The 27,298-nt window shown below is 45.2% G+C and overlaps 1 pseudogene; it reads right to left on the bottom strand.

The window, feature by feature from the left end:
• Positions 1–13,038: 13,038 nt before the first annotated feature.
• LOC140724324 (N-acetyllactosaminide beta-1,3-N-acetylglucosaminyltransferase 3 pseudogene) lies at positions 13,039–23,728 on the bottom strand (annotated as a pseudogene).
• Positions 23,729–27,298: the final 3,570 nt, after the last annotated feature.

The raw sequence follows: 27,298 nt of genomic DNA, 5'->3' as shown, positions 1-27,298 counted from the left end.
TCTGACACGACTGTATCTTTCTCGGGTCTGCTGTCGTCTGTACGCACCAGGGTGGATGATGGAGGTTTTGCGAAGACGCCGAGTGCTTTAGAGGTCGAAGGGGTTTACAGATATGCGGTGTGATGTAAGGGTTGGAACGGTGTTGTGACATACCCCGTAACGGTTTAAAGGAACCAGCATAAATGGAACACACCTGGAGTATGGTATTGCTACAAACAAAACTGTTTATTAGTATCTACGTAATATAAGTAATATAAAACCAGATAAATCAAACAGGTTAGCAGAGTTTATGCATATATGTGTAAATATAAAACCCCAAACTTCTTCAAGCTTAGGTGGGAAATGAGACAGTCTTACGATGGTATAGGAATGACGTCAGTTCAGTTCGTGATATTAAGTTCAGTAAAATTGAGGAGAGAGAGAGAGGGAGAGAGAGAGAGGTGATTTGTTTTCCAAGTAAGCCGATGCCGTCGATCTTTCCGTTGTCCTCCGAAGTCCTGTTAAAGTTACCGACTGTGAACACACAAAAGGGTACCGTCTTCACAAGGTAATGCTGTCAACCCAGTCCAGGGTTAAACACACCGATACCATTCCACCCGTCACCCCTTTTCCACACTGCGAGCAAAACCTACCCTTTCGTGGGCAGTGAAAGCTCATCCAGTGTCTATTTCTTCTGTATATCTCTCCGTGTCCTCCGTGTGTCTGTGTGTCTGTGTGTCTGTGAGAATGGATTTAAAGGCAGAGGTGATACATTCTTGAGTCAACCGAGGGCCGCATATCAGTACGAGTTCCACAATGGAAACAGAGTGGTGAGACTCTCTCCAATAAGCCGAGGGCCGCTCATCGGTACGAGAACCACAATCGGCACGGAGCGGTGCACTGCAGGAGCAGAAGGAAGTGTGATTGACAGGTGAGCTTGAACACATTCGCTGTTCTGCACACACATATAGTGACCGTCACTTAAGAAAACAGATTGAGTGAACTCTGCGTGTTCTCCTTGGAGCGACGGAGGATGAGAGATGACCTGATAGAGGTGTACAGGGTGATGTCAGGCATTGATCGTGTGGATAGTCAGAGGCTTTTTCGCACGGCGGAAATGATTGCCACAAGAGGATACAGGATTAAGGTACTTGGGAGTAGGTACAGATGAAACGTCAGGGGTAAGTTTTCTATGCAGAGAGTGGTGAGTGCGTGGAATGGGCTGCCAGCAACTGTATTGGAAGCAGATACGATAGGGTCTTTTAAGAGACTTTTGGATAGGTACTTTGAGCTTAGAAAAATAGAGAGCTATGGCTAACCCTAGTAATTTCTAAGGTACGGGCATGTTCGGCACAACATTATGGGCCAAAGGGCCTATACTGTACTGTGCGTTTTCCTTTTTCTATGTTTGTATGAAAGACAATATACCTGAAAGCAAATCAGGAGAAAGACAGACAACTTCGTGGCAAATATAGCCTGAAACCCTGCGGAATGTTCACAGATTTTACTTGTTACTTTTGTTCAAACTGAGAAAGGATGGCGAAATACTCGTAGAATTGTGGCTAGTTTGAGAATATCTTTACATTTAAATCGACTGCATCGCAGGTCACGGGTATGGGGTGTTCAAGTCATTCACTGGAAGAGGTCAGGGTCCCGCCAAACGGCCGATGACTACGTTGGAAGACATTGTTCTTCAAATTGTTCACAACCGCCGCTAATTTCCCGAGGACTCGTTCCCTTTTTGACCACAGGTCTCTGGAATATCGCTGTGGATCTTTTAAATTGTTTGGAGGAATATAAGTGCAGTGTTATTGTAATACATGTCAGATGTCATTGTTTACTCCACCACTCACACCGCCCGGAATGACTGGAACAAACGAAAGAAAAGGATGAACGAATGTTCCCCTTTAATAAAGAAGTGTTCTCCATTTCACCTGCCAGAACAAACTTCTTCCCTCAATTTCAGAAGCGAATGTGCTCCGTCAAATTTTACAAAATAAATCGACTTCAAGATGAATGCCTACTTTGAAGGCTACATAGATATAAAACTATCCTATTTAAATAGCTGAAGCCATGTATCATGAAAAATAACATGCAAAATTCACATCATATTTTGTTTTAAAGTAAATAGATTGCAATATCCCTTGAGGAGTCATATTAATGACACGGGGACAGTGAGTAAAAATAGTTTAACGTAAGTGTTTGTGCAGTTGGTTGTCACTAATGTCTCTGACGTGACAACTACGTTAATTGCCTCAGTGGAATTCCTCTCTCCTCAATAAAAGTCTGCTAAACCGATCACTGGTCCATCTGAGCAGCTGAAACGTTCCGTACAACTGAACGCTGCTTCTGACGGAATATGGGATATCCAGCGATTTACTACATCGCAGCCATTTTCTATCCCACACTTGTAGCGATTGGTGTCCCCGGTAAGATACCGGAGCTGGTTACTTTATGTATGGTGCCGTCGTTAATCTGCTGCTTCTCAGCTGCGGTATCTGCGCTCTTACTAAGCACAGATGCTACCATTGGCTGAAACGTTTCCAGAGTGGAGGGTTCAGAGTTCTGATTGTTTTATGTACATTTTCCATACTTCGATCGCAAATTTTTCTTTGTCAATTAAGTCGGTGCCAATATTGTCAATGTTTCATAATTTCACGTCGCTAGGCTTTATGAAGTGACGCAGGTCTCTGCTTTTCCAGGTCCGAGTCTCTATCAGTGCAGACAATTCGACATTATAGCAACATGGTAGCTTATTCAAATGACGTTCCAGTCTATTTTCGACACGTTGATCTGTTCTTCTGCAAATAAGGAAATGAGAACTCTTGCATATATCTCCTTCATTCCACTTTGTCATCGCTACAAACAAACCTGTCAGCACTTTTTCCTCTAATAATGGAAATGGTGTCGGTTACTGGGGAGATCGACGACTCACCAGTACTTCAATCGTGGAGTTCATTTCCTCGCTGTCAACTGTCGGAGTTTCGCCAATCCACTACCATTCCAATGCGTCATTGTCCTCCAGCCAGAGTGCAGCTACTGAGACCGTACACACTGAATTTCCGCTTTCCCTTTCCAAACAAACCCTACTCTGCATTGCATTGGAAGAATGGGTGCATTCAGAGAGAGTTGTTGCTGACCAGATTTCTATTTCTTTTTCAAATTATTTTTTTGCAGTTTATTTAACGGTGATTGTGATCATCTCTCGGGGAAAATGCATCACCCGTTACCTGGTTGGATTGGTAACTGCGGTTCTGATGGTGATTATCGTTGTTGCTTTAGTGGAACAGACCAACAATATCTACATTTATTCTATTCATATTTCTAATGGTTTTTTTCAAATTTATTGCAGTTAATTTAACGGCGATTGTGATCCTATCTCGGGGAAAATGCGGACTCTCCAAATACATCACCCGTTACCTGGTTGGTATGGCAATAGCGGATCTGATGATGGTTATCGTTGTTGCTTTAGTGGAACAGACCAACAATATCTACATTTATTCCAGATCCCTGCTCATCACTCCTGTATGCGCTCTGACGCTTGCATTCGGGATGGTAGCGACGGACTGTTCTGTTTGGTTCACGGTCAGTTTTACCTTCGATCGCTTCATCGCAATATGTTGCCGAAAGCTGCGGGAGCGATACTGCACCGAGAGAACAGCAACGGTGGTTATAGTGACCGTGGGTATAGTGAGTTGCGGGACAGGTGTCCCGTTTTACTTTGCCCTTGAACCTTACGTCATCATTGACAACAAGCCATGGTGGTGCACCGCCACATATGAATACGCTACTTCACCCGAGTGGAGAGGATACCAATTACTGGGCAGTATTTTAACACCATTGTTACCAATCGGATTAATCCTGGTGTTTAACGGGTTAACCGTAAGACATATCGTTGTGGCAAATAGAGTCCGCAGAAAGCTTCGGCACAGCAGCGACAATCAGAAAGATGCCGAGGTGGAAAAACGCAGAAAATCGATGATTTTGTTGTTTTCTATATCAGCTAATTTCATATTATTTTGGATGCCCTATGTAGCTCATTCCCTGAAATGGCAAACACAAAACTATTTTTACGAGGACAGATATTTGAGTTCCCCGGTATATATCCTACAGCAATTTGGGTTCATGTTGCAGATTCTCAGCATGTGCACCAATACTTGTATCTATACACTGACACAGAGGAAATTCAGAGAGGAGCTGAGGAATGGAATGAAGTATGCGTTTACCTTAAATGGCTGTCTGTGTAGATAACGCCTGCGTCTAATGACAATTCAGCGGAGTTTTCAAATAAAGCCCTTTTGGATGATCAGGTTTGGCAAATATGTCATTAATTCAAACAATCATATGCCTGGTCATCCGGAAATTGCATAATTGGCGGAAGATTGCTTGTTTCATGCAGTTCAGGTAGGTGGCAATGCAAACGTTCGATGCGGCTGGCGTGATTGTTACATTGGTTGAAGTATCACAGAAGTATGTTCCAAACTATCACAGACACTCCACTGTCATAAGGACAGGGATGGCTTCAGGGCTTTCCGGGTTTTAGATGTTTGAAAATGGCCAGTGACAAGTAAAGCACACGATTGGAAACCAGGGACTGGATCGCAGATACAGAAAGGGAGGACAACGTGGAGCGTACGTTTGTTAATGGACTGTGAGACGAACACAGAAACATGAATCAACCCATTTGTAGTATTCTGTCCAGCCTCCAACGAGATTTAGAAAAAATACGCGACGTGAACAGTGAGGGAAACGGAATTTGGACATGTACCATGTTGTTGACACGGGGAAATGAAACATCTCCAACGTTCTTTGGAACCTCCCCAGGGTAAGAGGTTTCGGTATGGCATAATTTCTCAGTTGTGTCAGGAAGGATTCATGTCACTATATGAAGAAAGGAGGACTAGCGAACAGTCCATACCGGATCTAATATTAGAAAAGGAAACGGATCGGGTGACAGATCTCTCCGTTGGTCAAAATTTCAGACGATAGGGCAAAATTCCCCTCCATTCACCTTGCACAGGAATAGGACAAGAGTGCATGGGAGGGTCAGCGATGCATGGCGCTACCTGGCAGGAACTTGAGAAGGTAAATTGGGAAATGATGGAATCAAGGAAATGCGCAGGACATTTGTGGGGATTGTTTAGGGATCACTTACACGGGGTTCAGTATAGGCTTGTCTCAGTGACGCAGGGAAAGGATGACAGTGTAAAATAACCCTGGGAGACAAGAAAGTTGGAACAACACGTCAAGAGGAAGAAAGAACAATACTTACAGAACAGGAAGAAAGGATCAGGTAAGGCTGTCTCGAGTCACAAGGTAGACAGGAAAGAACTTAACAACGGACTTAGAAGAGGTAGAAGGGGAGTTGAGAAGGCCTTGGCGAGTTGCACTGTGAAGAACAGGAGGAGTCTGGAAAGAGTGTGGGTAGATCAGAGAAAACCGAGGTAACGTGTCTGGAGTCAAAGGAGGCAGTGAGGCTCCTTACTGAATAAATTGATCAATGTGAACACAGCGTCAAAAGGCAGATATACTCGAACATGCCGACGCTAAGAAAGAGGAAGCGCTGGAAACTTGGAAAATATTATGATAGACGATTCCCTGGTGTCGGAAGGGATATACTCCAGGAGATTTACCAGGATGCTGCCAGGTTTAGAGAGTATGGATTATGATCAGAGATTAAGGGAGCTAGGGCTTCACTCTTTGGAGAGAAGGAGGATGAGAGGAGACATGATAGAAGTGTACAAGATATTAAGCCTCTTCCCCAGGGCACCACTGCTCAGTACAAGAGGACATGGCTTTAAGGTAAGGGGTGGCAAGGGGGATATTAGAGGAAGGTGTTTTACTCAGAGAGTGGTTGGTGCGTGGAATGCACTGTCTGAGTCAGTGGTGAAGGCAGATACACTGGTGAAATTTAAGAGACTACTAGACAGGTATATGGAGGGATTTAAGTTGGGGGATTATATGGAAGGCAGGGTATGAGGGTCGGCACAACATTGCGGGCCGAAGGGCCTGTAATGTGCTGTACTATTCTATGTTCTATGTAATTTGGGAAAGCAAGTGAAGGGATTGGTAAGCTTTTGGACAGGATATTTCTGTCTTTACTGTCCACGAAACCAGATGACTGGAATGTGCCAAATGGTATTCATTTGTTGTAGATAAATATTAACGATACTCCTTTGAATTGTAGACCGGGTCTTACGTCAGTAGTGGGTAAACTGTTGGAGACGATTATTGTAGAGGGAATTTATAAGTATTTGGAGAAACGTAGTCTGGCTACGGAGAGTCAACATGTTACGTTGTCCTTTATGAGTCAGATTGAATTATTTGAAAGAGTGAAAATAAAAAGAAACAGAAGAATCAGAACAGTCGATGTGGATGTATTAATTTTGGTCAGGCGTTTGAACAGTTCCGCACAGTAGATTCAGTCAGAAAGTCAGGCAACGGATCCAGGGAAACGTGACTGTTTGGTTCAGAATTGGCTTACTAACAGAAGGCAGATGATTAGAGTGCATTCCGGCTGGAAGACAGAGGGCAGCCGTGTTCCGCAAGGAGGGTTGAAATTTCGGCACACTTCATAACTATATTTGGAGTCAGCAATTAGAGTGCTCCGAGAAACAGGGCTGAGGGAAATAACGGATTTAATCTGACCACCCAGCAGCAGCAGGATCATTTATGGAGTTAGGGCTGACGACGGAAGCAAATCGCTGAGCTATTGACTGCACTGCCACTTTATCGAAACTGACCTGTAATTTACATATTATAGGGCAGATGCTACAATGACTTCAAAGCATCTTTTCCAGTGGAACCCTATAACTTAAAACCAGCATTACAAACTGTTCTGCAGCAGTTTCTGCTGATCATTAAAAGAACAATTCTTCCAAAATACCAATTCCAAATTCCCAGTTCAAGTACTCACCAATTTATCCAAATGCCAATTTACCTCTAAATTGTGGTTTTAATGTATCTGTTGATACGCTCATATTTCGATCCATTTAACCCTGAATCCACATGGCCGGTGTAGAATCCGTGTCTCCCTCTGAAATCAATAATAAATGAAACACACAAAACTACACAAACTAAAAACGCAGCGAAGGCAAAATCAAATATCCGGGCTCACACTTGTCTTCCTTCAAAACCATCGCAGGCAATTGGAGAATACAGAATAAACAATTTCCAAAGATTCCATCTTCTTCTGCTGTAACCATCCATTAACTCAGTCTCCATGCTTCAGTGTGTGCAAGGACAGAGGGATAGAACAGTATCATCGACTTTCTAGATTGGTCGGTGTTGTGAGACACTGAAGTTCTAACCCAGATATACAGTCAAACAGCCATAGGAAACCACTGCACAGGTCTTCAGCCCGTCCAGTTAATGAGGAATTATTTAAACTGCCTGCTCCCATCGACCTCACCTGGACCGTGGCCATCCATATTCCAGTACTTATCCAATCATCTCTTAAACGTTGACATCGAAATCTCAATTGCTCTTTGCCTTGGCAGCACTGTCTGAGTGAAGACGTTTTCCCTCATGTTTCCTTTAAATATTTCACATTTCACCATTCGCCCAGATCTCTAGTTGTATTTGCCCAAAAGCAGTAGAGAAAGCCTGCTTGCATTTACACTCGCCATCCCCCTTATGTTGTTGTATACCTCTATCAAATCTCCCCTCAGACCCCTACACGCTCGGGAATAAAGTGCTAACATATGTAATCTTTCCTTCTTATTCAAAACGCCCAGTCCGGGCAATAACCGGTAGTTGAGCAAAATCGTACACATTATTTTTCCAAATTAGGCCTCAATAAAGTCGTAATTAGCATCAACGTCACATTCCAACTCCTGTACTCAGTACTTTGCTCTATGAAGACCAATATGCGAAACGCTGTTTTTACGAACCTGTCTAACTGCTCCGCAACTTTCATTGAATTATGGATCTGCATTCCCAGATTCGTTTGTTCTATCGTACTCCCCAGTGCCTTATTTCTCATTGTGTCAGACCAACCCTGGCTGGTCCGCCCAAAGTGCAACATCTAACACTTGTCTGCGTTAAATCCGATCGGATATTTTCAGCCCATCTCTCCAGCTGGTCCAGATCCCGCTTCATGCTCCGGTACTCTTCCTCGCTGTCGACTACACCCGTAATGTTGTTCTCATCGGCAAATTATACATCGCCAAAGTTTACGACATTAATATCCATATCGTTGATATAAATTACGAATAACAACGGGCACAACAACGATCCCTGGGACACTCCGCTTATCACAGGTCCGCAGTCAGAGAGACAACCATCCATTACCACACTCTAGCTTCCCCAACGTACTCAATGGCGAATCCAATTTACTTCCTCATTGTGAAAGCCAAGCGACTGTACCTTCCCGAGCATCCTCCCATACTGAATCTTGAGAAATTCCTGGCTGAAGTCCCTGTTAGACGGCATCCACTGTCTTGCCTTCCACCCCATTCCTGGTAACTACCTCGTAAAGCACTGTGAGATTGGTTAGACGTGACCTTCTACGCACTGGCCCATACTGACTATCGCTAATGTTCCTGTTTGTCCAGATACTTCCCTTTATACCCCATGACCAGCGTAGTCTGAACACCGAGGGCAATTCCTCATTGCATAATACTTGGCGAGTCCTTTCCAAGCAAAGCTATCGAGATCATCCAGCGGTCGATACTGATATTTATGCCCTATTGTTTTTTATATTCTCCTGCACTTTATTAACTGACGCATTGAAAGTAGTCTGGAAAAGCAAGGCGTTATAGCTTTAAATAATTAATCGACTTACTTAACTGTAGCAAGATACGGTTACTCGATCGAGCACAGAACATAGAATATTACAGCACAGTACACGAGGTTCTGATAGGCTTTCAACGAATGGAAGTTCGAACTAACACATCCCCCCTGCATCTGAATCAGAATCAAAGGTTTCAAAGGTGCATTTAAAGAATCAGAACAGATTTAATATCACAGACATACGTCGTGAAATTGTTAACATTTCGGTAGCAGTACAATGAAATACAGGAGAAATAAATATAGAGAAAACAAAACTGAGATACAGGTGGCAGCGGGGAAAAAGCTGTTCCTGAATCGCTGTACCTGAGCTTTCAGGTTTATGTATCTAATTCCCGATTGTAACACTTTGTAGAGGTGACGTCCTGTTAGTGGGCAATGTTAATGATGGACGCCACTGTGACAAGAATCATCCCTTGTAACAATGATCAGTGAGATACAGAGAATCTGTATTTTCCAACAAGTATCTTTTATTATTTCTGCTAAAAGCACGTAGATTTACACACTATCTTCCTGTGTGCACCCTACTGGAAACCCTGACACTCCATGAACAATCAATGAAGAGAAAAGGTATTACCCGGGAAAAGAGTCTACGCTGGCAAGGCATTCCATAGAAACATAGAAAACATAGAAAATCTACAGCACAATACAGGGCCTTCGGCCCACAAACTTGTGCCGAACATGTCCCTACTTGGGAAATGCCTCGGCTTACCTATAGACCTCTATGTTTTTAACCTCCATGTACCTATCCAAAAGTCTCTTAAAAAGACCCAATCGTATCCGCCTCCACCATTGTTGCCGGCAGCCTATTCCATGCACTCGCCCCTCTCTGAGTGAACAAACTTACCCTGACATCTCCTCTCTACCGACTCCCAAGCACCTTCAACATGTGTCCTCTTGTGGCAACCATTTCAGCCCTGGGAAAAAGCCTCTGACTATCCACACGATCAATGCCTCTCATCATCTTCCGATCCTCATGTTCCCGATCTCCACGTGTCCGTGTGGTCCTACTTTTCGGCAATGGTTGGTCTCTGGCCGCTGGAGAGTTATCAGCCCTGCATGTATGAAGCTCCGGAATCTTATACTGTTCCTCATCAATTGAACCATTGGATCTCCAAACCACTGGCTCAAGGTCACCTGACCTACCTGGGTCACCTGGTAACTGATCATTGTGCAGAGCTACAACCAACATATTGTACCTGTGTCTGCCCACCCCAGCCTTGTGTATTCGTATCTTTACACCCTGACTGGTCCAAACCAGTTAAATGAGGCAACCCAGACAGAGTCTAACGAGACTACAGATTGCTTCTTTGATATGTCTGGCATTTCACATAACAAGTAGCTGCTCCTCTGAGCATGGTCTCAGGTTTATTGCTCTGATTAGATTGTCCCAGAGTCAGGAATCAGTTCAGAGTCCACACCCTTCTCATAACAAATGGCGACTTGTTTGAGAACGGTCTCAGGTTTAGCAGATCATTACCTGAATCTCCCTGTGTCCACATTCAGTTCCTCTGATTAAATTATTCCAATGCAAGAATCAATTCATAGTCCACAAAATGGGGGGAAACAGAGAGAACTGGTTTATCTGCTTCCCTGCCCTTGATCAGTCTGTAGTTTCTTTTGGCCAACAGTGTTTTATGAGCCATGCAATCTGACACGACGGTATCTTTCTCGGGTCTGCTGTCGTCTGTATGCACAGAGGTGGATGATGGAGGTTTTGCAGAGATGCCTTATGCTGTAGGGGTGGAAGGCGTTTACAGAAATGCGGTGTGATGTAGGGGTTGGAACGGTTTTGTTACGTACCCCCTAACGGGTTAAAAGAATCAGCATAAATGGAACACACCTGGAGTCTGGTATTGTTACAAACAAAACACTACTGATCAGTATCCACGTAATCTCGTAATATAAAACCAAATAAATCAAACAGGTTAGCAGAGTTTATGCAAATGTAAGTGTGTAAATATAAAACCCCAAACTTCTTCAGCTTAGGTGGTAAATGATACAGTCTTACGATGGTATAGGGATGACGTCAGTTCAATTCGTGATATTAAGTTGAGTAGAAATGAGAGAGAGAGAGAGAGAGAGAGAGAGAGAGAGAGAGAGAGAGAGAGAGAGAGAGAGAGAGAGAGAGAGTGAGAGAGAGAGGTGATTTGTTTTCCAAGTAAGCTGATGTCGTCGATCTTTCCGTTGCCTTCCGAAGTCCTGTTAAAGTTTTGTGATCACACAAAGGAGTACCGCCTTCACGCAGTAAAGCTATCAAAGGTTAAACACACGGATAACATTCCACTGGTCACCCCTTTCCCACACTGCGATCAAAACCCACCCTTTCGTGGGCACTGAAAGTTCATCCAGTGTCTATTTCTTCTGTATTTCTGTTTGTGTCTTCCGTGTGTCTGTGTGTCTGTCTGAAAAGCCAGCTGACCTTGTCTATATCCCAAACATGCTGAGCGCCAGCTGTCCATTATATAGCCCCGCCCTTCCGTAACCATGGCGACTCACGAGCTGCTCGGTGCCCTCTCTCTCTCTCTCTCTCTCTCTGAATCGCTGTACACCAACTCTCTCTCTTTTTAAAGGCACAGTCCATATTGAATACACCTTAGCATCTCGTCACAGTTTTTACAGATAGCGAGGGGTGTCAGCACACTTCTCCACCAATGTGGAAATGCAGTTTACTTGTAGTACCAAACTGGCATTTGTGTCTGTAACAAAATGAAACCCGTCTTGTGTCGGAGTGTTTTGCTAATAATGTTCGTGCAACATTATGCTGAGTGATCCTGAGTACCTGACTGCAGACCGCAGTCCCTACACTATAATGGCAGATTATGGCATTAAAGGCAAAACCTTTGGCAGTGCGGAGGGTCAGAGGGATCTTGGGGTCCGAGTCCACAGAACACACAAAGCTGCTACACAGGTTGACTCTGTGGTTAAGATGGCATATAGTGCATTGGCCTTCTCCAATTGTGGGATTGAGTTTAAGAGCTGAGAGGCAATGTTGCAGCTATATAAGACCCTGGTCGGATCCCACTTGGAGTACTGTGCTCAGTTATAATTGCCTCACTACAGAAAGGACATGGAAACCATAGAAAGGGTGCAGAGGAGATTTACAAGGATGTTGTCTGAATTGGGGAGCATGCCTTATGAGAATAGGTTGAGGGAACTCGGCCTTCTTCTCCTTGGAGTGATGGAGGATGAGAGGTCGCCTGATAGAGGTGTACAAGATAATGAGAGGCATTAATCGTGTGGACAGTCAGAGGCTTTCCCCAGGGCTGAAATGGCTGGCATGAGAGGGCATAGTTTAAGGTGCTTGGAATTAAGTACAGAGGAGATGTCAGGGCTAGTTTCTTTTTACACAGAGAGAGGCGAGTGCGTGGAATGGGCTGCCGGCGGCGGTGGTGGAGGCGGAAACGATACGGTCTTTAAAGAGACTCCTGGATGGTTACATGGAGCTTAGTAAAAGAGGGCTATGGGTAAAGCCTAGGTAGGTCTAAGGTAGGGACATGTTCGGCACAGCTCTGTGGGCCGAGGGGCCCATATTGTGCTGTAGGTTTTCTATGTTTCTACTCAGAAGACGGCCACTGGGTTTGTCCAACCGTCCATTAATTTACTCTTACTAATCAATCCCAAATGCCGATTGGCCACTAGTTGATTGGTCACCGATTGCTCTATTGCACTGCCGTGAGCTGCCCCTCGGACAATGAGCCTTATTGAAGTTCCCTCCTCTCCAGATCTCCGATGTCCAGGTTGGCCACTAGTCAAAGCTACCGGAAGTACCTCTCAGTGATGACCGTGTCAATGACAGCAACATGACACTGGCAACCGAGTACATTGTCTTAGACAAGACACCTGCCAAATCTGATGCCACTCCCCTTCGCACTACGTATGGACTGCCGTCTATGTATGCATACTGATCTGTTGTCCCCACATGTTCATTGATCTCTTTCCCTCTCTGCAATGTGAATACTCCAGTTAAAGCCATCTCCTGCGTGTGTGTTTCTATTTGATATGTAGTTACACAGACACAATGCAGGCTGACATTTGAGTACAGAAGTGATGACCATAAGTTTCTCTATTCCTCCAACCCTGAGACAATTTTAGATCTAGATTCTTTGTTGTCCTCACAGTTCCAGTTCAAGAAACACATTTGTCTCTTTCATATTTTGCAAGGGACATGTAAGAAACGGCAAGAAAAAATACACAGATATAACTGTTACTAAAAATTTTATTGGTGGCTTATTATACAAATGCCCCAAGTGAACATGCTGAACCCATCTGCACGCAATGCAACAAGGACTGCTCACTTGGAATAACTTTACAATTGACTTAAATTGTGATGCTCCTGTCAATATTGTAATGTCATTATGGGTGCAGTAAGAATTAGGCTGAGTGATGACACCTGACAGCTTTTCAAACATTTGTGGAATGTAGGAAGGCACCAACCCTATGAATTAATGTATCCGCCAATATAATTTAGGAATTAACCTTCTTACATTTCATAAACAACTGATTAACACATGTTTACAAACTGCATTACATTCCAACAGTTGCTACATTCTCTCATGACTCATGTGGTCCTTTTCGTGGGTGCAGACTTCTGGGGAGCACGAGCACACTTCAGATTAGCATTATGCACCGCATCCCACATCAATAGCATTTCGAAAGGCCGAAAACGGTGCACTAGCAGCAACTCACGGTAATAGCAAGGATTGAAAGAGTCATCTTGGGTTGAAGGAACCCTGAGTCCAGCTGTTCTGAATCCGCTATGGGAGCGTGGGGCTAGTCCAGCCTTGGCCAGACACATCCCCAAAAATACATCATCAATGGGGAATAGTTCAAGGTCTTGGGCTATGTGGTAAATGATGTGAGCTGTATACACAGACATAAGTATCCCCCCTCCACCAACGTATGGTGGGTACGAGTTGATGGTGGTCACTATTTCTGGCACACAATACTTGCTCCACGTCTGGCGAATGGGCCCAACCCCATAAATGAGATGGCCCACAAACAGGTGTTGGTGAACCTTCATGCCTAGCAAGTAATCAACCATGTTATCGGTGTTGGCAAAACCATCATCATCTCCATTGAAGATGAACTTAGCACTGGGGCAAAATTCACTGACCCACTGCAGCAACTTGTATTGTTTGAGGGTGAGGTTGAAAAAGGTATCCAAGAAATCCCATTGTAGGACATCTCTGTGTTCTCTGTTTTCCATGGCTAACAGCTGATTCAATTTCCTACTTTCTTTTTGGTCAGGAGAGACACCAGAGATAAAGACTCTCTTAATTAGGACCCCATTGAATTCGCGTTCTCTGCCCCAGGTCTTCCTTACCATTTCCCGCCGATCCTGGTGGAAAGGGTGAGATTTGATCACCAGGAGCAGGAAGACATTCTGAGATCCTTCTCGACCACCACATTTGTCTGGGACATTTTGAATCATGTCAAATTCTCGACAGTGTTTATACATCAAGAAGTTTTTTATGTGCTCTTTCTCTTGATGAAATGAGGACAGGTGCAGCAATGTCCTGTTCGCGTGGCACTTTGACTTGAGCACTGATTCAGTTGCATCAGCAGTAACAACCTTGGACAGATCTTTGCGATGAACAGTTTCTGCAACATCATCAGTCTCTCGACGTTTGTTATTATCCCAGAACATGAAGAACAATCCCAGAGTAATCAAAACACCCAGCACTACTTTCACATAGAATTGCTGATGTCTTCTCATCTTTCACCTGAAATAGAGAAAAAATATGGATTAATTGAAAGAAAACTTTACATTTACATGATGCTTGAGAAGAATGAGAAGTTTAAACTGTAATGAGGTTCACTAATGCTTTGTAATATTAACCTCAAAATGGTGGTGAGGTAAGGAATAGGCAAGGCCCTACAGAAAGTTTAATTGACCTGAAGCATTCCATCCCAGCAGAAAAACAAATCTACCTATAGGATACCATCTGTCACTAAACTGAAAATCGTATAGTTTCTTTCGGTGCATTAAAGATATATTATTCCAAAGGCTTTATTCCACCTCGCTTCACAGCTTTCATCACTCCTCTCGGGGCTTAAACTGAGCTGGGCCAGACATAGAGCAATATAGCACAATGCAGGCATTTTGGCCCATGATGTTGCACCAACCTTTTAATCTGCTCCAAGATCAATGTATCCCTACTCTCTCAAATAGCTCTCCATTTTTTAATTTCATCCATGTGTCTATCTGGAAGCCTCTTAAATCTCAGTAATGCATCGACCCTTATCACCACCCAGGCTGTGCATTCCATACACCCACCATTTTCTTTTAAAAATTACTACTTCTGACAATCCCCTAAACTTTTCTCTAATCACCTTAACATTATGCCCCATCTTATTAGTCATTTCTGCTCTGGGAAAATGTTGCTGGCTGTCCACTCTATCTATGCATCTTATCAACTTATACGCCTCTATCAAATCACATCTCCTCCCCCTTTGCTCTAAAGAGGAAGGCCCCATCTCGGTCAACATTCAGTTTAAGTTCACAGGTTATTGATACTATGGAAGATGATCTATTATTGACCATTGATTAGTAACTGAATATATGGCAGTGCAGGGAAGGTAACGTGTTAGTACAGCTACTGAAAGCATCTGATTTTCAGGGCATTTCAACCTGGTCTATGTATGCCTACAATAGGAGAAACAAAGAGAAGTATACTCAAGGACCTTGGCTTTTTGCTTCTATTTTAACCAGAGAATTGTATTCAAAGTTAAATTAGCAGTGGCCCACCCACCCTGCCATCCATTGGTCAAGCCACTTTATGAAAGGCTACAACTAAGGCATAACTAGTCCCAATGGCAAGGCTGATTCCACCCAGACATTCAGTAGTAAGCAATTGTGACAAGACAGCGAAGCCATCGCAGGCCCATATCTATTGAAGGAAAACGGCACCAGCATCACCTATGGCAGGAATTTACGCTTCATGAAGAGCAGTGAACCTTGTAATCCAGGAGCCCAGAGAAAGCACAAGTAACTGATAGCAGAACAAGGCAGATAGATAGCATGATCCACAATGTGTATGAGTAAAACCTTGGATGCCAGGAGCCGTGGAAAGACACCAGTGACTGATAGCAGAACGATGTGTACAAGTAAAACTATTTGCACAGGGATGCAACTTGTGTCACTTTAGAATTATGGAATCCTAGAGTAATGCGATCTAAACAGGCCCTTCGGCTCAACTGGTCCATACCAACCACAGCATCCTCCCTGCTAGTCCCAGTTGTCTAGTTTGGTCCATAACTCTCCAAGCCTCACCCTTCCATGTACCCGTCCAAATGCCTGTTAAATGTGGCAGTGGAACCCACTTCAACCACTTCCTCTGGTAGCTTCTTCCAGGTATTCACAATCCTCTGTGTACTGATGTTAACCCATTGGTCTCTTTTCAATTTTTTCCCTCCTCTCTTCTATCTGTGACCTCTCATTTTGGACTCTCCAACTCTCCAATAATGACAATCCACCTTATCAATACCCCTTATGATTTTAGACTTCTGAGGTCACCTGTCATTCTCCAAGGAATAAAGGTCCAGCCTGGCTAACCTCTGTGTAATCCAGGCCCTGTAGTCCAAAGAAACATCCTCCTAAATCTCTTCTGCACCCTCTCCAACTTGGCAGAGTCTTTCCTATAACAGGGTAACCAAAATTGTAGATAATATTCCAAAAGTGGTCTCAACAACAAATTATGTAACTGCAAATAATTCGCCGCTCCTGAACTGTACACCATAACTGATGAAGGCTAGCATGCTAAACGATTTTTTTCACCATCCTGCCTTTCAGTGAACTGACTTGTCAGCGCCTTGCCATTCATTGTATAAGTTCTACTTCATTTGAATGTCCATCACCTCACAAATAACCATATAACAATTACAGCACGGAAACAGGCCATCTCAGCCCTTCTAGTCCGTGTCGAATGCTTACTCTCACGTAGTCCCACCGACCTGCTCTCAGCCCAGAACCCTCCATTCCTTTCCTCTCCATATACCTATCCAATTTTTAAAAAATAACAATATCGAACCTGCCTCTACCACTTCTACTGGAACCTTGTTCCACACAGCTACTACTCTCCGAGTAAAGAAGTTCCCCTTCGTGTTACCCCTAAACTTTTACTCTCTGTCTCTCAACTCATGTCCTGTTGTTTGAATCTCCCCTACTCTCAATGGAAAAAAAGCCTATCCACGTCAACTCTATCTATCCCCCTCATAATTTTAAATACCTCTATCAAGTCCCGCCTCAACCTTCTACGCTCCAAAGAATAAAGATCTAACTTGTTCAACCTTTCTCTGTTACTTAGGTGCTGAAACCCAGGTAACATTCTAGTAAATCTTCTCTGTACTCTCTCTATTTTGTTGACCTCTTTCCTATAAATCGGCGACCAGAACTGTACGCAATACTCCAAATTTGGCCTCAGCAATGCCTTGTACAATTTTAACATTACACCCCAAGTCGTATACTCAATGCTCTTATTTATAAAAGCCAGCATACCAAAAGCTTTCTTCACCACCCTATCCACGAGATTCCACCTTCAGGGAACTATGTACCATTATTCCCAGATCACTCTGTTCTACTGCATTCCTCAATGCCCTACCATTTAACATGATTGTCTTATTATGAATAGTTCTACCAAAATGTAGCCCCTGACACTTATCAGCATTAAACTCCATCTGCCATCTTTCAGTCTACTCTTCTAAATGGCCTAAATCTCTCTGTAAGCTTTGAAAACCTGCTTCATTATCCACAACGACACCTATCTTAGTATCATCAGCATACTTATTATTCCAATTTACCACCCCATCATCCAGATCATTAATGTATATGACAAACAACACTGGTCCCAGTACAGATCCCTGAGGCGCACCACTAGTCACCGGCTTCCAACGTGACAAACAGTTATCCACCACTACTCTCTGGCATCTCCCATCCAGCCACTGTCGAATCAATTTTACTACTTCAATATTAATACCTAACGGTTGAACCTTCCTAACTAACCAACCGTGTGGAACCCTGGCAAAGGCCTTACTGAACTCCATATAGACAACATCCACTGCTTTACCTTCGTCAACTTTCCTCGTAATCTCTTCAAAAAATTCAACAAGATTTGTCAAACATGACCTTCCACGCACAAATCCATGTTGACTGTTCCTAATCAGACCCTGTCTACACAGATAATTATATATACCATTTCTAAGAGTATGTTCCATTAATTTACCCACCACTGACGTCAAACAGACAGGTCTATAATTGCTATGTTTATGCTTAGAACCCTTTTTAAACAATGGAGCCACATGAGCAATATGCCAATCCTCCGGCACCATCCCAATTTCTAATGACATTTGAAATATTTCTGTCAGAGCCCCTGCTATTTCTACACTAACTTCCCTCAAGGTCCTAGCAGATATCCTGTCAGGTCCCGGAGACTTATCCACTTTTATATTCCTTAATAGTGCCAGTACTTCTTCTTCTTTAAACAGCTCAGGTATTTGTAAAGTAAAGGTGATAGCGGGGTAACACACCGACGGGAGTAACTTAAATAGAGCTTTTAGTCAGGAAAGTCATCTGATTGATAAGGTTATTTATTTCCAGTAAGTGAGCACTAATCTGATGGTGAAATATGTTGTATTCTTTTGGACGTGGTTATCTCCAGTTTGCAATCTCCACATAGTTGTTGCCCTTCAGTGTAATGGTCCAATTGTGGACAAATATTTAAGATTGCAGTATGAAGTTGTCTCTGAGATCAGTGCTGTTCCAGGTTGCCGGGGCACAGTTAAATCTGGCGAAAGGGAATGTCCTGTGTTCAAAAGAAAAGATTATTTCAAAATCATAACTTTTCACCAGAGTTCAGAAGTCCCATCCTGACTGTATCTTTCCTACAAGCCCACAGCGATTTCTGCCCTCAGCTGTCACTGAAGTAAATTGGTCCCAAAGTAAAGAATAATTTCATGCGATGACACCACCCGATCTGAACCAGGATGCGGGTCGCGGTTGCTCCCTGGAGCAGATCGATTTGTCGTGAGATACTGTATGTAATCTTTGTCACCGTCTACTGAGGTGCAAAATTAAGCCTGGATCGAACAGCACATCAGAACCATTGGTTCGAAGGAGTTTTTGTGTCGTTTAGTTCTTGCGCTGTGGAGCAGGGTGTGGAGTTACGTGCTGATGAGTGTGACGTGCAGGCTTATGTGTGTGTTGTCAACTGAACATTACTCTGATTGTGTTCACTTACTGTTTGGTCCCATGGAACTCCGGTACTCGGATTCGCTGGTAACAGAATCAGGAGCTCAGCACAGAGTAAACACAGAGACTGTACTGGGTGGGCAACGTTACGATGAGTTAATACGCCCACTTGTGACGGCAGGTTTTCTAGTGTTTCTTGTTATGGTCCGGTCCGGAGCCCCTATTCCGGGTCTTGATCTGGTCCGCGGACTCCTGACTCCGGGTCTTGTAGCCGTCCCTCCTTTCACCCTTGAGCTAATTAGTCACACCTGTGGATCATTCTGGCTTGTTTGGACTCAAGGAGGCGCACCTGTTGCCCATCGGCTGGTAGGTGGATATAAGGGGCTCTGAGACTGTGTCTAGTTGGGGGTCGTCCTGATCTGAATCTGATTTGTTCTGCTTCCCTGGTAGGTGATCGTCCCGCGGTTCCGTTCGGTTTGCCTTGCTCGCGCTGTCCGACTGTCCATCCCGTTTTGACCTCCTCGTCCTGTGTTGCGCTGGTCGCCCTGTTTTCCCTGTGCTGACCCGTGCGTCATATTTGTCCTGCTGGTGCCGATCGCCTGGTCTTCGTTCCAGTTCGCCCCGGCTTGGAGTACCCACCGGTAATCAACTAGTTCTGTGAGTCAGTCTCGGAGTCACCCTGGACTTCGTCCCCTTCCTATCCCTTGCCTCCGTCGAGTAAGCCAGGCCAGATTGCCGTTACCTGGCGGAGGGCTCTGCCACTTTCCTACCCCTCGGTCCAGACGGGTGGTACCCCGCACCTGCCCAGTTTATCTCGTCTTGCCCAGGCCTCTGTGTTCACGCCTGGGAGGCGGCAGTGCCAATGAGTCATCCGGCCCGTCCAAAGGTCTCTGCCCCTTACTTACCCCTCGCCTCCGTCGGGTAGGTCAGGTCAGATTGCCGTTACCTGGCGGAGGACTCTGCCTTGCCATGAACCCCAAGATCCTGCCTTGCCATGAACCCCAAGATCCTGCCTTGCCTGAATCCTCAGGATCCTCCTGCCTTGCCTGAGCTATCTCTGAACCCCAGATTCACCTTTGAATGCCACGATCCTCACGCCACGGTCACCCCAACTTGTTCTATCCTTTAGTTGTCCCTGTCCTGCCCCTAGTACTTCAGTGCCTGCGTCCTGCATTTGGGTCCATTCCATGTCCCCTTATGACATTTCTACCATTTCAATACTGTCTTTAACATTGAGTGGCTTTGCGGATCCGTCTGATTTTTTTGCAGGAGTGAGTGTGCTATTTTAGCAAAGACAACAAGTATGTGTCAGTGATATTAAAAATTAAACTTTATGAGTTAAATCTCATTGCTGATAACAAATATCGATGTGCACTGTTATGCTCCTCCGGTACCTAATAATACGGCCTCTGATTGTATATCCATGGTCTTCTACTGCCGTTGCTCATTCAGTCCAATGTTCGACATGTTTCGCGTCCAGTGATGCCTCTCTGCACAGTGCAGTAGTTCGTGATTATTTGAGTTACTGTCGTCTTCCTGGCAGATTGAATCAGTCCGCCTTTACCCACCGATCTCTCTCATTACCAAGACGATTTTTATCTCTCAGAATTGCCGCTACCTGATTTTAATCACAGCATAATTCTCCATAAACTGAGACTGTTAAACTTGACAATCCCAGGGGTTCAGCAGTTCCTGCGATATTCAAACTGCACCGTCTGGCAACGACAAACATTCCACTCTCAAAATCACTGAGATCACATTTCATCTCCATGGTGATGTTTGTTTGGAGACAGAACGTACCCTGTGCTAAGGAACAGGTCACGGAGTGACCCACTGATAAAGCTGTGATTTTAGTTAATGATTATCACCAGGAGCTGACTGAGCATTAACCAGCGTGTGTTCATTACTTACAGAACCCGTAACACAGCCTCACTGGGACAGGGTGGTAACAGAACCTGGAGCCGCGGTACACGGTCAGAAGCAGTATATACTGATATATAAACATCACAAAGGCAGTCAGCCACTTTTATGAACACGAATGGAATTGATAACGTTGATCGACATTAGAACTGTAGCGAATCGCTTTTAAGTGAATTAATAATTCCTTTCGTCTAATTGAATGCATCGACTTCCTGTGTATTTCCCGCGGGAAACCGGGGCAGTTGACAGTGTTATCGGAAAAGCCGCACTTTCAACCCGGCTCCGAATCATCAGCAAAGACTCGGGAGCTGCGAGTTCCCCGCATCTCGGAACTGTCCGCGGGCTACTGCTTGCAGTAACAGGAAGACCGATCCGTCCATACTCGGGGCTTTACCGATCCCCGACCGAGGGAACTGAGGATTCGCTTTGTTTATTCCTTCACTGGCGGGATTGATACTATCTGTCCATCCTAAACGGCATTTCGGTTGGTGGACAAAAGTATGGAAACACCCACACTGGAGATTACAGCCGGGCGGGGGGTGGTCGTGGGGGGAGGCGGTGTAAGGAGTTGATGTTTCCATTATATAGACGGTTGGTGAGATCTGTTGTGGATCACCGTCTGCAGTGTTGTTTCCCTTCTGTCAGATGTGAGTGGGTAGGTGGGAAACCAGAGGAAGGTTTACCAGACAGATATCTGCCCCTGCGAGTTTTTCTATGAGGAATCTGTTGTGATCTTGACTTGTGGTGTTACATAAAACAGGGGAGACATGCTTATATACAGTACAGTTTTTTTAAAAAAATAACAATTCATTGGATTTTATCCGCGGATATTTAATTTCATTGGCATCTTGCATTCACTGTGACCAACCCAGATCAGACTGTGATCTCGGCGCATCAATCCTGCCTCTCACCTGTAACATCTCACTCATTTGTGTATCACTACACTGCAGGATTACAATATTAAATGAAAGACTCTCCTTCTGCTGAATATTGAGGACGGTGATTACCATGACACACTAGACCCGGAGAGGGAGAGAGAAAAACATCTCGGCTGTCTTCAGCTGGCGGTGCTTGGTTTCAGATCCTCACAAAACAGGAACTATTTAGTCCACGTCCCTGTCAAACTCCGCAGCATACTTTATGTCTCATCGAAGTTCCCATTCATTTTACAAAATTTCCGCAGATACAATCAAGTAAATTGTTATAAAAAAAATGTATACAAGCAGGTATACATTCCATCACCAACTACTGCTCTATACATGCTGGAATCTTTCCTGCCACACCCTGGGCTCGTAGCTTGTAACTCTTACCTCACCAGGTGTTGCATTCAACTAAACCTCTGGTAGTTCTACTAACAAAAATAAACAATTCCTGGGAAAACTCAGTGCAGGATAATACTTCACAATGATGTCAAATGTTACAGGAAACTTTACTGATATACTGTACATCATTGAGGTGGGTACACTGGGGCTGGAGAGAGGTTGCACGAGATGTGAGTGAATGAGGAGATGGAACCATGTGGGTGAGGGATCAAGGACAGTCACTGGTGGTCATTCAGCAATACACGGGGACTGAATAAAACGTTAGAAAAAGATTCTAAAATGACAAGCCTAGATCAAACAACAATGACTTTGGCTTAGGCACATTGCCCCTCCCCAAACCTTATCAAAGCGCCATAGAAAGTATCCCATCCGGATACATAACGCCTTCATAAGTCTACCGCTCTACCCTTGACTGCAAGGAACTGCAGGGAAATGTGGGCACAGCTGAGGACATGACAGAAACCAGACTCCCCTCCCTGGACTGTGACTGCACTTCCCATTGCATCAATAAAGCAGGCAGCATCAAAGATCCTCAAAACCCTCGCTATTCTCTCTTCTCAGCCGGATCGAAGATTTAAAAAAAAAACATTGAAAACACACAGCACCAGGCTCCAGGAAACCGTTCAGGCTGCTGTTGTAAGCACATTGAATGTTTCCCGGTGATAAGTTGGACTCTTGATCTCCCAGTCTAACTCGATGTTCACTGCCCTCTCTCTGTAACCATAAGGATTTGTAACAATATGTTATCACCTCAATGTGCTGTTGTAATGTGCTGTACAAGTTTGAGAAACCCAGATCACTGGAAAAGGCTTATTTGTTGCATTTATTGGGGTTATAAAACCGGAAACATTGGCTGCGCTTCAGCAAGTCGGAACAGTGGCATGGATTCAACAAAAATAAACACAACGATGGCCACCCAAAACGAGAGGCCGTGAGAGATCTGGATCTCTCTGCCTTGTCTGAACGGGCGAAAGATGTATCTACTCAGACTGATGGAGCAGTGTCCCGAAGGTGCGATTACTCGGTTTAACCTTCTCTGTCTGCAAGAACACAACAGGGGGAAGGGCCGCTTCCCGTGCCCTGGAATAATGTAAAGCAATTGTAGACACCGGCTATCGATCCAGGTGAAGTTTGGATCCGATGCGGGACTGGGTGACGAAGGTAAAGTTCCCGGGATAAACCTCAATGGAGGAGTGCAGTCTCGGTATCACCACCCCATCACGCTCCTAGGACCAGGGCAAGAGGGGCTGAGCGGCGGCTCATCTCAGTCGGTATGTTGTGAAGGTCCCACAACACAGACCGACCCCGGCAGGTTCTGTCCAGCAAGCGCAGAGAGGCCGCCAGATCGGGGAAGTTAACTGGGTACATTACCTTACATCAGACGTCCACACTCGGGACCAGCCTCAGTACTCACCGATGAGAACTTGTTTTCACGCCTGGACAGTCAACCCTTCCCCGGATTCCCGACTCTGGGAGTGATGGTCGTCTCCTAATCCGGATCCTACAGACAATCCGCCGCCACCGCCGACCCGCTTCAACACAGAACTGAAGGAAAGTCAGGACTGTAATTTATGTCATCAGAGCTGGGGGCGGAACCTCGGAAACAAGGCAGACCTGCGGTAAAATGGGAGCGCGGAAGGGGCTCACGTGACTTACACATACATGTACGTCCGTGAAATTTCGCAAGATTTTGCAATTTCCGCCGTCAGCTGAGATTCTAACAATAAAACTTTCTTCAGAACATGCGAATATATCACAGATCTTGTAGCTAAGTTTAGATATACAAACATGACAGATTGTACAACAGTCGAGTGAGCACACATCCTTCATGTGTGCCTGTGTTAACTCTCAGCGAGCAAGAAGTAGTTTTTACTGATCTGCATTGAGTGTGAACTCCCGCCGAGGCAACTGCGGATCCGGTTGCGGAGAGAGGAGCAGAGCCCGTCTGAAGCTTGTTGATTCGTGCTGAGCGGATGATGGTGTTAAACGCCGAGTTCCATCGGGAACAGCAGCCTGAGGTGTTGTTGCTGTTTGTGTGGGGTTGTTTCGGTGCCCCCAGGCGGAGTGGAGAGCCGGTGGGAGTGTATCACTGAGACTGTAATCCCCGGGAAGCAATGATTAAATCCGACCAGTGTCTCTTTTTAGAATCATCGGGACGTCCGTGATTTTCAAATTCCTGCAACCCTTCGATATTTCCAACAACTACTCTATTTGTTCCTGTCTCCTCTACTCAGGTAAATTGTCGGCATGTTTTGTTTCTCTGTTCCTGCTAGTTCTGTTCTCCTCAAATCTGTCTGTCCTGATCCATTCATGATCCCACGTCACAAACCCGCAGAAAGCAAGGGAACGGATAGCGTGCAACGGGGTGGGGGGGGGGGGGGGGGAAGATGCGGAAGTCCGCACAGAAAATGCACAGACACCTTTATGACTCCTGGGACACGAGGAGCCTGTGGCGAGTACACACACCAGAACGGATTACAGGTGGCCTCACACGACAAAAAGTGCTACGCCTCCGTTCCTCACAGGCTGAATGCTTCCTGTGCACAATTTAACCAATTGAATGTCGTGCCGCTGAGGAGAAGCCTCCTCTCTTCCAGAGGAACAGACACTCAGTCTGGCCGGAGCCGAGGTGGGGAGGACGCTACCCAGGGGAAACCCACGCAAACCCGCAGAGCCGGACAATTTGCCCAGGCAGGTGCAAAGGGGCAATACGTCCCAAGTAACAGAGGTCACCGTTCCACCCCAACACTCCCCCCCAGGGTTGTAGAAGCATTGAAACACACAAAACCGACAGCAAAATACAAGGCTGTGCCGAACACGTTCCTACTTTAGAATTACATAGGCTTTACCCATAGCCCTCTATATTTCTAAGCTCCCTGTAACCATTCTGGAGTTAAAAGATCCTATCGTTTCCACTTACACCACCGCAGGCGGCAGCCCATTCCACTCACTCACCACTCTCTGTGTAAAGAAACATACCGCTGACATCTCCAAGCACGTCAAAACTATGCCCGCTAGTGCTAGCTATTTTAGCCCTGGGAGAAAAAGCCTCTGACTATCCACACGATCAGTACCTCTCAATATACTGTACACTTCTATCACGTCACTTCTCATCCTCCGCTATCCAAACGGTGTACTCAGTCCGCCACTATGCAAACTGCTGTCTGACGTCTGCACTGCCAGATTCAGCTCAAACAACATCATCAGGTTCTGTGATGATATTACAGTGGTCGGTACCATCAGCAACAATGGTGATTCAGCACACGGAGAGGAGGTTGAGAGGATTGTTAAATGGTGCGAGAACAACAGCACCAGTGTCAGCGTGGAGAAGAGAAAGTGAAGCGATGATGGGGAACCAAGAAGGCAGAGATCGACCACTCTCCATTGATCATCAATAGTTCTGCTCTGGAGAGGGTGAAGAGGACGAAGTTCTTTGGTGTGCACATAACAAACGATCTAACCTGGACCCACAACACCTCCACACTAGTCAGGAAGCCACAGCAGCGTCTACTGGAGCACCATGGAGAGTGTCATGTCCGGCGCCATCTTTGTATGGTACGGAAGCTGCAAGGCATCGAACCACGGGACAATAAAGGGGAGAGTAAAAACCGCCGAGAGGATGATCGGGGTCTCACTCGGCCCTGTTTGTGACACTTTCCGGGAGCGTTGCAGACGAAGGGGCCAAAGCATTGTCGAGAATCCGTACCACCCATCCCATAATCTCTTTGACACACGGCGGTCAGGATGAAGGTGCATGCATATCAGCACTAGGAATGCCGGGTAATAACTTCTTCCCTCGGGTTGCGAGACTAATGAATATCCCGCCACCACTGAGGTCTCGTCACTTGGGCAGCGAGCTGTTTGCTAAATGTTTACTGTTTCCCAGTGCGGTGCTTTCCTACACGCACTTTGTATTCCATTAACCTGTTTAGAGTACAATATATTGGTTTGTCTGTTGTGTGTGATAGAGGTATTGTGGTTGCACCGGGGTCCTGAGGAAGGTTTTTTCGCTTGTGTGGAGAATTTTGGTCGGGTGGGCTGGATAAATACTTTTGCGGGACTATAGCATCATGTGTCTGTGCTGCGTAATGCCTGGATTACAATAAAATCCTGATGGCGCCCTCTAGCGTCGACAAAACACTACGTCATTCTGCCCTCTGACCTTCAGCTGTACACCAAGAGGCCACGTGACTTCAGTTTTTTTTTCCTCCAGCTTGCTCAGAACAATCCGAAATATGGAAATGTTGAACAAACCATACCCGTTAGAATCAACCATAAGGATTGTAAGCGAGGGCGTTGCTCTCCGGAGGGACTGCTCTCCATGTCACGTCAATAAAGAGTGTCCTAACGAAAACCCGGGTCCCAGTCTTGTGCGGAAAGGAAAATCCCTGACAATCTGGCGGCGGGGATGGGATCCCTGTGTACGGGATCCAGCTGAGCCCCGACAGAGTAATTGGCCCCTCGGACAGGAATCTCATCCCTACCTGTGAGACTTCCCTGAGAGACGGGAATCAAGATCAGGACCAGGGCGATGCGTGAGTAAGGCAGTCCCTGACCGGCCTGTTCCCAGTTCCTGAGCTCTGGTAAGAACAAGAACGAAACTGGGAGAGGAGATCAGACCTAATGGACGAAATATTTATGTTAAATTTAAGGGGAACCTATTATTCGTATATGTTAATCAGCTGATTACGAAGCACGGTTAGCATAGGAAACAGAACGTAGAATACTAATAACTCGAATAAATGAAGATAGAAATACATATTAAAATGGGAAACCAGGCCAGTAGGTCTTGGTCAAGCAAATTAGAAGAGAAGAAAGGACGCCCCCATGAACGACGCCCGGCCGATCCGAACGCGAAGGCCTCAGTGAATAAGGACACGGAGAGGAAAATTGCAAAATACAAGAACACAGAAGAATTATTGCGCGACACGTTAATTCCTCCGAGTTCGTCTGCCTATAAGGTTTAGTTGGAACCAAGGAACAACAGTTACTCTGCTACCTTTACCAGTGATTTACATGGCTGTATCAAGCAGACTGGCCCTATGGAGACTCTTTCGATTTGGTAAAAATGGAAAACTGAAAGGGAAACACTGCGTTG

The sequence above is a fragment of the Hemitrygon akajei genome, unplaced genomic scaffold (assembly GCF_048418815.1).
Source record: "Hemitrygon akajei unplaced genomic scaffold, sHemAka1.3 Scf000187, whole genome shotgun sequence".
NCBI classification, from domain to species: Eukaryota; Metazoa; Chordata; class Chondrichthyes; order Myliobatiformes; family Dasyatidae; genus Hemitrygon; species Hemitrygon akajei.
This window is presented reverse-complemented; position numbering and strand designations above follow the sequence as displayed.